At 46.3% G+C, this 10,707-nt stretch overlaps 1 long non-coding RNA gene across 1 annotated transcript; it reads right to left on the bottom strand.

Moving 5' to 3' along the window:
- Nucleotides 1-809: 809 nt before the first annotated feature.
- On the bottom strand, nt 810-10,149 carry LOC139039966 (uncharacterized). Its single transcript, XR_011493504.1, has 4 exons — nt 9,921-10,149; nt 9,387-9,603; nt 6,796-6,973; nt 810-2,996 (listed from the first exon to the last, which is right to left on the bottom strand). It is a non-coding gene; the product is annotated as an uncharacterized lncRNA (long non-coding RNA).
- Between the last annotated feature and the right edge of the window lie 558 nt (nt 10,150-10,707).

Below are 10,707 nucleotides of genomic sequence, written 5' to 3' on the forward strand. Positions count from 1 at the left end.
AAGATGAGGGAACAAGTTAGAAGGAGCCTGGTCCCTGACACTGGGCAATCTACCAGCCTGGACTGCCTGGTTCTGGTTTTTTAAAGGAAATAACTCCCCTTCTTTTGTTTTAAGCCACTGTTTTCTGTTACAAACAGCTAGACATAATGCTAATACGGACCTTGAAGAGTTATTCCTTTTAATCCTTATAACAACTACATGACATCAAAACTTTCCATACGAGGAAACTGAGGCACCTAGAGATTATATAACTAACCCAAGGCCACACACCTGAAGCGGTATGAAACCAAGATTCTAGCCCAGCCAGTCAGAGTTCAAATCCTGTACTTTTAACAACTATATTTTTCTGCCTAATATATATAATACATATATAATATATAATATATATAAGAAAATATGTAATATATATAATACATATATAAAATAATATTCTATATTATTTCTGCCTAATATTTCAATAAATGACCGGCCTTCTTCCTTTAGAGGTTGATTTTCTGGCTTCCTTCATTTACTGTTTATAAAAATCTGTTAGCATTTGATACTGGCTTCCAGAGTAGAGCCACTGAGTGGCCAACTACAAAATGGGGCAACAATACCCCTATTTATTATATTCTCAACTCGTGTGAATTTATAGGTATGTAGACACATATGCATACATGCACACACGTGTACGCACACCGATAGTTACATATCCATCTGAGAGTTAAATGCTAGGTGTCCACCTAACTCATCAGACATTGGCTTTTAGACTCTCTACATACTGATCATGATCCTGAACCCATAAATATGTCCCATAATAAACAATCATGTCAAAAATAAAATATTTATTGTGCTTCTATGGTATCCAAAGGAAATATCCTTTATTGGCCAGTAGGGTCCCATTTTTATCTTCCTTAAATCAAAAGCTGAGTGCCACTTCTTCCTGCCAGCAGAGTAGCATCTCACACCTGGGCCACTCACGTGGTGTCCTGCTTAGATAGGACCACTAAACCAGCCTTTGGTGAGAACATGGCTAGCTCACAGGCCTGTTCTTTTGCTCTAGACCTTTATACTAGTCGGGTTAGGCTAGGCTATACTATAACAACTAATTAACTCTAAAACTTTAGTGCCTTAACATAACAAAGGTTTATTCCATGCCCAGCGTAGGTTGGCCAGGGCCTGAGGAATAGTCAAGGGAGCTAGTACTCCACATAGTCACTTAAAGACCTAGGCTAATGGTGGCCCTGCATCTTGTAGCTATCCCTTTTGGAATACATGACCTCCATTATTACCATGGAAGAGGAAGAGAACACTTGGAGATCCCACTCCCAGTGCTTTATGCTTCAACCCAGAAGTAACAGGTCACTTCCTCTCACAGCCCATTGGTCAGAACTAGTAATATGGCCCCACCTATCTGCAAGAGGGCTGAGAAATATGGCAGGGGGAGCACATGATCTATAGGGAGCAGGAAATGCCTCTGACATCCTGTGTAAGCACCAACATGTCTACAACCATGAGTCCTACTGAAAACTATTCTGAGTTCTTTCCTTCGTCTTTGGTGGAGATGAGGGAAATTCAAAGCTCCAATTAATGGGAAAGCACAGATACATAACGACTTCCATGGGCATCTATGTCCATCTAGTGACAGAATAGCTTAAAATCTTGATAAATATTTGATGGTTGAGGAGCAATTAGTCAAGTGGGGCCTGGGAACAAAAAGAGGATACTTAGTGGCCTGAAGGAGAAATAAGCCAATTGGTCCATCTGGGTCTTCCTTCCAGGCCACGAATAAACCTGCAGCAATACCTGCGCTGCCCACCTACTCCTCTACTCTCTGTGATCCCCACCAACAAGGGTGAGAGGAAATAGATGCAGAGGTTCACAGACTTTGGAAAGAGATGAACTCGTGTATCAAGAGAAATGTACACTTTTATTTAAACCCTGAGTCTTCCAGCCTAAACTTAGACTGGAAGATTTTAAGAGGTTTTGAAGAGAAGAATCAGCTTCTCTTTTTTATGACTGGCCAATTCCAAATAGTACCTAGGGACTGAGTTGAACCAGGAGCTGGCTTATTTTTGCTCTAGTGGGTAAGTCAATCACTCAGGTATTTACTTTGTGCCTCTCCTATGCCTAGGACAATGCTAAATACATTAATGGTTGCAAAAGAAAAGTGCAGTGTGCTACAAGACGGTGAGATAGACTTATGGTGAAACTGCCGCGTCTGTAATATCTAGTCCGGAAGAAGCTGCTCTTCTAAGCAGTCCATTTAGAAGGTTGCACACTTATTTCTGAGGTGTTGCTGAGAAGGGCTGTGGCATCCTCTTTGGGAAATGTCTTTGGGCCTCGGGTAAGGACTCATATGAACCTGACTCCGTCACCATTGTAACTTCTCTTTTTCTGGTTATCCAGCAGAGTTAGCTCCCTTGTTTACTAGAGTTAGTTCTCAATACCTTTCTGTATTCTCAGAAATCAGATATACGCTCAGCAGACAGAGAGTAGCCACCCACTGAATATCTGCAAGAATGTGCTGTAGCCGTTGAAGGCAAATCCCAAAGTATATTTTAAAACTCTATGGCAGATTATATTTTCCGAAAACACCATCTCTCATCATATTTCTCATCCTATATACTTTTCAAGAAACTTGACACTCAAGTTAATTCTCTTCCCCTTGAAACTAGGTAAGCTTCTGACTCACTTGTAACCAACAGAATGCATGGAAGTGATGCCGTCTGACTTCAGTATGAGGCCATAAAAGGCAATTCAGTTCTGCCATGTGAGTTGAGCACTCTCATCAGAGCCCTGGACCACCATGTAAGCACGCAGATGGTGCTGCGGCTGCCATGCTGTGAGGAAGCCCATACTCTCCCACGTGGAGAAAGCACATGCCTATGAGGGGTGGGAGAGTTCCAGCCGGCCTCCAGCTGCTGCAGCCCTCTCCTCTCCCAGCTCCTGACGGCAACTGCTTGAGACCCAGAACTGTTCAGTCAAGCTCTTCCTTGTTTCCTGTCCCACAGAAACTGTGAGAGAGAACAAAACGATTGTTATTTTAAGTGCTGGTAGATTTTTATTTAAGATAAAATAATTCTGGGCTTTCCAGGAAAAAAAAAAAGCCCCATTTGCAGTGTTTGACTATTTCCATGGTGTAAATACTCCCATGATGGCCAAGCTTAAGCTACCCATGTGGTGAACAGAATTGGGAAGAGATGCTCACAGCAGGCTCTGGCCAGCAGCGTGAGCTGGCTCCAGTACACCCCCGTATGCAGTGCCAGAGCAGACCCCAACAGAGGACAGCTCTACAGGGCCAGCTGGGGCTCCTGAGTGTGTAGTAAAGTTCCTTCCCCAGTTTATGTGATGGAGCCCAGAGCCAGCGAGCACCGGGATATGTGAAGCTCATTTGTGCTTGCCTTTGGCCAAGGTAGAGAAGGAGGCCCTTCTGGCTTCATGTAGACAGAGAACTGATTCCTCTAACCAACTCTAAAGGACCCCTAGTTTGACAGTATCTTCCCACAGTACAGAAAAACACAGCAGAGCAAGCCCCTCCCCTTCTAAGGGGTAGAGATGCAGAGGACGGTGGGAGTTAGGCAGAGCTCTTTAGGGTTTTGAAGACCTTGCTCCCCTAACTAGGCTGGGAAAACCTGCCCTAAAGGATTTGACGAGTGCAGAACAAACTTTCATACAAGAAGCCATGGGAGGGCCCGGCCGGCTTTGTGAGAACGTGGTCCCATTTCCAATGAGAGAATGTGCTCACCTCCCACCGCCTGAGAAAACTGTCTGCCCCCACCAATCACCACCAGAGTCTGCATGAGGGGGTCAGACAGAGAAGGTGGTGTTATTTTCAACAACTTGTTTTCGATCATAAATTAATATATTTTATTGTGGAAAAAAATAAATGCATCAGAGGAGAAAATAAAAATTACACCCAATGCCCATTGAAAACTTTTAGTATTGTTTTCAGTCTTTTAAAATATACAGTATGTACAGGTTTTACATCCAAAGTCTGTTCTCTTAGCATTATTTCATGTTCAATTCCCCATATCCTTAAATCTTTAAAAAATAATAATAATGGCTGCATAATGTTCCATCATTTGGATGATAGCAACTCTGATTACTGGATATACAGGCTATCTCCCAAAATTTATAAGCAACTCCAAAAATGGAAAATCTTGTAAATAACTCTTTGTGCTCTTATCTGACTGTAGAGCTCTTGTAGAACCAGGAAAACATAACGAAAGGATATGGCCATTTTTAAGGCTCTTGGTTAACACTATTGTTTTACCGAAAGCTTCTGCCAGTGTGACCTCCCGCTGGGAATGTGCAAGACGGCGTGTCCCACGGCAGCTCAATGGGAAAAATGAATTTTCTTTATTGGTTTGATGTATATTTTGATGAATGAATTTAAATATTTTACGTTTGTTGAATATCTGTATTTTCGTTATTTACTTGTGTTCTTTGTCCATTTTAATATGGTTATGTTAGCACTTTTCTCATTGTTTTGCAAAATAGCCTTTCACATAAAAATAGGATTAATTCTTCACGGTATTTATCACAAACATCTTCCCAGTGTTGCTGACGTCGAGAAGTTTTAATGTTTCTGTGGTCAAACCCAATAACCTTTAACTTTTTGACTAATGTCTAAGCTTTTATATCCACAAAGTCCTTCTCTGAAATTTACCTACGTCTTCCATTTTCATGTTATTTTTGCATATAACTGTTAAATGCATGTGGAATTTATTTTGGTATATGGGGAGAGCTGGGGATTATCTTTAATTTTTTCCACATGGTTGGTCCCAACATCATTGATTGACTAATCTCTCTTTCTTCATGGGTCTTTACTATGTACTAATTTTTTATCTATATTATCTCTATTAGGTCTGTTTTTGAGGCATTCTGTTATACCCATCCATCTGTTGATGGTTTGATTTGGCTACTGAAGTTTTATAATATCTTCATTTTTCTTCTTTTCCCTCAAAGATATAATACTTTTAATATACTTCTTTCTGAAAATATTCTGGGCCTGATGAAGCAACCAGAATTTCCTTAGAAGAACATTTCAGGTTACTCCAGACCTTGTCTGTCTGTAACTGTCGTTGACCTGCAAAGCCACCACTGTCTTGTCAGGATCATAGCAGATTTACAACTTTGTCCCAGGAAATTGCTCTTTTAATTTTTCCCTGCTCATCCTGGCCTTTTGCTTTGGAAGGAAAAGCAAACAAGGGCAGAATGAAGACAGAGCTTGGGTCTTGCTGGGTCACCTTCCAGGAGATTAATTTATATGGTCACCTTCTTCTCATGAAGGGCATCATTTGTCTATTGTCACTCAAAAGCAACACTTTGCATTTAGCTATGTGTACGTTGTACCCTGGCAGAGACACCCATAAACGAGACTAGTAGCTGCTCATTAAAGAACACTCAGCAAAGGGTAGGAGCTATATTTGTAACTTTATCACTAAATTATCCCGGGTATGCTACTGTCACAGCCTGGAATTCTGCCACACCATCTGTGAAATGAGGCTTCCAGACTGGACACTCTTCCAGCTCTAACACAGTGCAACTGGTTGTGGGCGGCCCCATCCAAACCTTGCAATGAAATCCTCAAACTGCCTTTGCTTCCCTGAAACCAGCATTTGCCAGAACTTTTCAATAGCTCGAAGTTCAGGCATCTTGGCATTTTCCTGGGTCTTCTTGCTTTGTGAACAGTCTTTCCAAGATCACAGGGATAAAAGTGTCCCCAAGGTGTGAAGCAGATAAAAAGCAATCGCTGTGCAAGAGAAGAAGAAAGTTGTGGGGTATTTTCTCCCTCTTCTCATTAGTTTAACTGCTGACCGATTTAAACATTTGTTACACTTTTCCTGGAAACTTAAAAGTTTAATTTGGAATACAGTCATGGAGCGAAAATTCTGCTGAGTATATAACGCAAAAATATGGTTGCTAATGAGTGACACTGATTTAACAGGAAATAAGGAAGAAAAATACAAATTTTGGAAGAAAATAAGCAATTTCACAATGTTTCCATTTGCTCCAAATCCAACTTCATTGCTTCAAGGGGTAGCTTGGAAATTTTTCTCATGAAAGCACAGTAAATATTCCTGTAGACTGTCTACTTTCTGGCCTGGAAGAAATGGGTAGAAATGACAAATTTCCTAGAACAACTTCTGGGAAATTTGTGTTGATGGTACCTCTGATTTTAAACTCTTCATTGCTTCCTCCAGCAAAAACACACCAAATCATGCAACAACGCAAAACAGAGTAGCAAATTCCTGCTTCCTTAATTTAAAAGACTTTATCTTTTAGTTCTTTGTGGTATATCCTGTGTGTGTGTGTGTTTCCGATTCATTTTGATATAGTTTAAGGAGATATCACAAAAGAATCTTTCTCTTCCCATTAGGATTTCTGATTTTACACCATTAATTGGCATTTTCAAAACACCAAGCGCTCAGTTTGAAGTCTACAAATAAAACACAAGCCCAGATGCCGCGTTTACACTTGTATGCATTTAACACTTCATAAGCAGTTCATTAAACTGATAACACTTTAAACAGTAACACTGCCTCTTTCAGACTCCCTCAGCCTGTAATTGTCCTGAGGCACCAAATGAATCCATCCTCGGCTGGGAACCACAGGAATTTACATTCCTGACGTGTGCCTCTTAATTATGGACACCTTGGTCCGGGGCTGACTCAGAGAGGGCTGGCTCGGGCCTGCACGCCCCAGTGACCGCGCACACAGGGACCGGCCAGGAGGAGCCGGGTCTCCGTCCGCGCATGGAAACGCGCCTTAGGGCCGATGCAGGACAGCACAGGAGCAAGGCTGGCTCACCTCTTTCCTGAAACACCTCGGCTGGGTTTCAGCTCTTGGCTCTTCTCAGCAAAGTCTTTCTGACCAGACACCAGTTTTCCAAGCGTGAATCTCGCTGGATAAAAAGGACTGGGGTGAATGTTCACGACCTTCTCCAGTTTCCTTCTGAAAGTAGCAATCCCCACTGCACGAATTCTCTCTAGAAAACGAGAAAACGGGAGACTTGGTGCAGTCTGCACCCCATCTAGTCATAAAGCTCTAGGACGTGGGGGTGACGGTATTATTAGAGGCAGCAGGACGTCCTGGTGTCTGCCTACGCCGGCACAGCACAGGCTCAAGAACAATATAAAGGTCAACAGTCCTTGGCTATTCTCAGCGTGCCAGGCACAGTGCAAGCTCTGCATACATTTCATTCAAATCCACCACAATCCCATGAAGTAAGGTACAGGGCGGATACTGTTCCTCTTTTGCGGATGGTGACGCCGAGGTTCGCCTAGCCTGAGTCAACAGGGATGATGATGATGGATCCTGCAGTGTCTGAACACAGGGCGCTGTGCTAAGCGAGCCCTTCTAGCACCATCTCGTTCAATCCTACCAACTGATCAGAACCATTATTATTCCCATTTTGCAAAAGAGAAAAGGGAAGTAGAAAGGCCGGGACAGAATTAGAATTCAAGTCTATCTGGCTCTCATGACAGGATGCTTGGCCTCTATGCTATGGTCCCCTCTGAAGACTTGGGGTGCGCACAGCGAGTTAGAGGGTCTCAGAGCCCGCCTCCTGGGGTTTCACCCCGAGGGCAGCAACGACCTCGCCCCTCTGCCCCTCCTGCTGAGCCTGGGCCCAGGAGCCCGGCGTTCCCACGCCTCCCGCCCTGCCCTGGGGATGATTTCCAGCCCCAAGGAACTGATGGGTAACGGATGGGTAATTGATGGGTAACTGACTGGCTGCTGATTAACCTCAGGGGGCTGAAGAGAGGCCCGAGGCGGTCCGCAAGCGCCCTTCCCTGGGCCGAAGCCCCACGGAGGCTCGGAGCTAGGATCCGAACCCCAACTTCCGGGCCTGGAATCCGGGCGGGGAGCCCAAAATGAGTGCGCGCAGGGGGACGCGCAGCGGCTCCGCGGCCGGGCGCACAGTGCCATCGCGCGGCCGGAGCGAGCAGCGCATCCGGGGCCGCCGACTCCGACCTTCGCCAGGACCAGGGTGAGTCTGGCAACTGCAGTGGATGGGGAGGGACTGCTATGTCCTTTAGGGAACATCCCTTGGTCTCCAGCTCTGGGCGCTGGCGGCCCGTGTGGCTGCAGCAGCAAAGGGAATGGCCCGGTGGGGTCCTACTTGGCCAAGACTCTTTGGTGAGCCCTGAAGTCTCAGTTGGGGATGCAAGTCCCCCAGCCTCCCATTGGGGCAGCGGGTTTGTGGCGGAGAAAGGAGCTCAGGTGGCAAAGGGTTCCGGGAACCTTCTGCTCCTTCGGGGGTACATAGGTCCCTGCACCCGGACAAGGTCATATCAAGGCTCATGCCACCATGCATTCATTTGTTTTATGGCTCATTCAGTAGGTCAGTCAGCAGGACAGTGATAAGCATTTACTATGTGCTAGGACCCGAGATGGGTGCTGATGATACAGAAGAAGACAAAAGGGAGCTTGGGGTGCAGTGGGCTCTTTCCCAGTCGGGTGAAGCTCCTGGGTCCCTTCTCAGAGTGTTTGAGAACGCAAAAAAAAAAAAAATAAGATACACAGAATTACAAAGCAGCCAACTATACTGAAATGCAGTCATCAAAGTGTTTAATTGTCAGATAGTCATGTTTTTTGTTAATATATGATGTAACAAGATGTGCAGACCAGTATATTAACCACCCTTTCAAATAGTGATGAGCACAGATGATATTTCCAGGTAATGGTACCAAGTGCAAGGCAGGGTGAAAACAGCCGTGATTACTGTTGGTGACAGAGTCACAGGCACTGCTAATGCACTGTGACGTGTTGCCTATATTCATGACTGAAGAAAACATTAGATTTCAGTTAGAAGTTAGTGAAAAGGTTGTGAATGCTTCCCCATCCAAGTTCACGGAGCGCCTGGATTTTATGCACAGAGCGCTTGGTTAAGAAGCTGGGAGGTGAGCAGATAATAAGTAAATAGACAAAGGGGGTAGGGACCATTCCAAATGCTTTGCAGGAAATCACCAGGGTGATTCTGACAATACAATCAGGAGGGGCCTGTGTCAGACGGGAAGTGGGGAAGGCCTGGAGATGTGTGCTGTTGAAAAGTCTCATACAGAGGTAGGAAATGGGCACCGCTGGGCCCAGTTTAGCCCATAAACCTGTGTGCACAGTCTGAAAATTTGCCTCTCATAGGCAGGACCTGTATTGGTCCTTTGACCTCAGTGCCCCCCCCCCCCCACTTCTTAAGCCTGGTCAGACTTATTTACATCCCTGCCTGGGTCCTGAAGGCCCTGATGTGCAAAGTTGCAGCCCAGCCGTGGCACCAGCGATCTGCTCTCTGGAACTGAACCCCTTAGAGTTTAACCTGAGAGAAAGCTCAGTGTCTCTGAGTCCTGTTTGGGAGCCAGGCTCCTTATGGCTTGGAGAGCGCCGAACCTTCCGTCTCTACCCACCTTTCCGTCAAGCTGGATTCCCCAGGCCCCCAGGCTAGCGGGTCTGGGAGACCTCAGGTCTCATCCACCGGCGCCCCCTCCAGCAGCAGCACCACAGCCTGCATTCTGGGGGTGGTTGGCGAGCCGGGGCCGGGTCAGGGGCGGCCTTTGGGGTCGGGTCTGAACCAGCGTGGCAAGCTTTCGGGCTGATGTCAGGGCTGGCACCGGCAGAGAACAACTTTGTTGACAAGAAGATTAATTAGACAAATGTAATGCCGTCAGTTTGAACCCCCCCCCCCCGCTCCTGGGGGTCAGCTCTAGTCAAGCTTTTGCTGGAGACTTTTTTCATCTTTTTAAAAGAAAGCTTAATCCCCTAGCAAGGCAGCCAGAAAACAATTCATGGCATGCCAGAGAGCAAGTACCTACAAGCAGATTCGCAAGGGCGGCTTCCCGCCAACCCCGGGCCCCTGCGGGCGCGGCCTAGGAGCCCCCGGGCCTCTTCCTTCTGCCTGCACAGACCCGGCCCCAGGAAGCGTGTTGAGCCCTGAATCCTACCTCAGGTGGGAGGACGCCCCGTTTGTGAGCTCTCTTGGTCTCTCTTCCTGTCTGCCTTTCACGGGCCAGCGTCCCTGGAGAGGGGCTGGCAGCCAGCCGCGCTGGGTCTTCGGGGCTCGGGGGCTTCCGCCACCTACACCTTCCCTCGTTTCAAATGCCCTTTTTCTCCAACAGGCGCCTGCCTCATTGTCCCATTGTGAGAAGTGGCCTCATTCATCACCCAACAAAGATTCATTGAGCCTGTTATTTGCCAGCAACACTGGGGATGGAGGGGTGATCTCGGTTCATCAGGCCCTTGCCTCGGCTGAGGGACCTTATATTCTAGAGGGGGAGACACAGCGATGAGTAAAACAAATATACGAATGAGCTAGTTTGTGCCCGTGGTAAAGGCCAAAAGGAGCTAAGTGAGGGGATGTGGTGGAGAGGGCCTGGAAGGGGCAACTATTTTGGAAAGGGCGCCGCTGAGGAGATGAAATTGCAGTTGAGACCTGAAGAGGGAGAGAAGCTGCCTGGGGAGAGCTGACTTTTTCTTGGCTGCAGGAGACAGGGGTCCAACGGTGTCAAGGGAGGGAACACTCTGAAGATATTTGTTGGTTGGATGAGTAAAAAAATGTTTCCAAGTTGTGCTTCTCACACTTCAGTGTGCATTAGAATATTCTGGGGGACTTGTTAAAATGCAGATTCCCGGCTCCCCGATTCAGAAGGGGTGGTGTGGGGCCTAGAAAGCTGTGTTTTAACGGCCCTCCCCTCCCTTGCACCCACCCCCACCCTGTCCTCTGATGGAGAT

This window comes from Equus asinus, chromosome 2 (assembly GCF_041296235.1).
Source record: "Equus asinus isolate D_3611 breed Donkey chromosome 2, EquAss-T2T_v2, whole genome shotgun sequence".
NCBI classification, from domain to species: domain Eukaryota; kingdom Metazoa; phylum Chordata; class Mammalia; order Perissodactyla; family Equidae; genus Equus; species Equus asinus.